This window comes from Balaenoptera borealis (assembly GCF_965194805.1).
Source record: "Balaenoptera borealis genome assembly, chromosome: 3".
In the NCBI taxonomy this organism is placed as follows: domain Eukaryota; kingdom Metazoa; phylum Chordata; class Mammalia; order Artiodactyla; family Balaenopteridae; genus Balaenoptera; species Balaenoptera borealis.
In genome coordinates, this window is record NC_138866.1 from 76167452 (window position 1) to 76169010 (window position 1559).

The window sequence follows — 1559 nt, forward strand, 5'->3', positions numbered from 1 at the left end:
GATGGAGAGAGAGGGAGGGAGAGAGAGAGAGGGAGAGGGAAAGAGAGGGAGAGCAGAACAGGGAAAGAGGGACAGGGAGGGAGAGAGGGAGGAGAGGAAGCAGGGAGAAAAGAGAGAAAGAACACACCATCTACATTTCTGTCAGATGACACCGGGGATCCTTACACAACCAGGAGAAAATAACACAGGGAGGCTCTTTCTCAGCTGGAACTGGAACTGCAGAGGGGGCCAAACACCACCAGGCTGGCCACACATGTCCAGCCGCCGCTCCAGCCCCGTCAGCCGTGAGTCTGGTCACCAGGGCTCTGAGTGTCTGCTCCAGGGAGCTGGGGTTCACCCTCTCACCGGTGAGGCCGGGCCAAGACCGCGGGGCCCCGGGCTGGACACATAGGGGGAAACGCATCCCCACAGGACAGCTTGTGCGAGCAGATTCAGCTGCCAGATTCTAGAGGCCCGGGACCACCCTGTGGCCCATGAAAAACAGGAGGCCACGAGGGTCTTGCATCGTGATTCCTGTCCGTTGGACTGTAAAGTTTATGTAGGGAATCTTGCAAACAGTGGTAACAAGGCTGAATTGGAACGAGATTTAGGCTATTACGGACCACTCTGAAGTGTGTGGGTTGCTAAAAGCCCTCCCGGCTTCGCTCTTGTTGAATGTGAAGATCCCCGAGATGCAGCCGATGCTGTCCGAGAACTAGATGGGAGAACACTATGTGGCTGCCGAGTAAGAGTGGACCTGTCGAATGGGGAAAAGAGAAGTCGCAATCGTGACCGCCTCCTTCTTGGGGTCGTCGCCCTCGAGATGATTATCGGAGGAGGAGTCCTCCACCTCCCACACATCTCCAAGATGGAGAGCTTTCTCCGTCAGCCAGAGCAGGTCCCTTTCTAGATATAGGAGAAGAGAGAGATGACTGTCCCAGGAGAGAAATCACAAGCCGTCCCGATCTTTCTCTAGGTCTCCTAGCCGATCTAGGTCAAATGAAAGGAAATAGAAGACCACTTTGCAAGAGGAGTGGTGTACAGGCAATAACTTCATCTGACAGGAGTAGGTACAGAAAATTCAACTTTTGTTTGAGACTTCTGAAGCTTGGTGCACTTTTTAAATGTTTTAGTTGTTCACATTTGTTTGTCTCTTGGGACAGTGACCCATAAAGGTGTCATTCTCTATGGTTTGAAATGGGTCATATGAGGCTTGTGATATGAAGAATTGTTACCTTCCAATGTTCCCTTAAGCAAAATTGAATTTGCTTTGAATTTTTGGTCTTGCCTAGACTGATAATAAAACTTTAACTCCTGCCCACCTAAAGTGTGATGTTTACTATTATGGAAACAACACTGGCAAACATGGAAAAGACTTTCTGTAGCTGGGAAATGATATGCAGCTGTAGTTAAGCAAGCAGTCTTTAAAAGGTGCTGTGAACACAAGCCAGCAGGTAAAAATGAAAGCCGCACCCTTACCCTAGATTAGAGGTTTAAAAATTCCACTAGTCTTCACACGGGACAAGAGGTTGTCCAGGGAGTTGAGAATCTAAGAAGTTTCAAGGAAGTTAGTTTACCTT

The 1559-nt window shown here is 49.3% G+C and overlaps 1 pseudogene across 1 annotated transcript; it reads left to right on the forward strand.

The window, feature by feature from the left end:
* The first annotated feature begins 412 nt into the window (after positions 1-412).
* LOC309626267 (serine/arginine-rich splicing factor 3 pseudogene) lies at positions 413-1030 on the forward strand (annotated as a pseudogene). The gene has a single exon. The product of its transcript is annotated as a serine/arginine-rich splicing factor 3 pseudogene (transcript).
* The last annotated feature ends 529 nt before the right edge of the window (positions 1031-1559 follow it).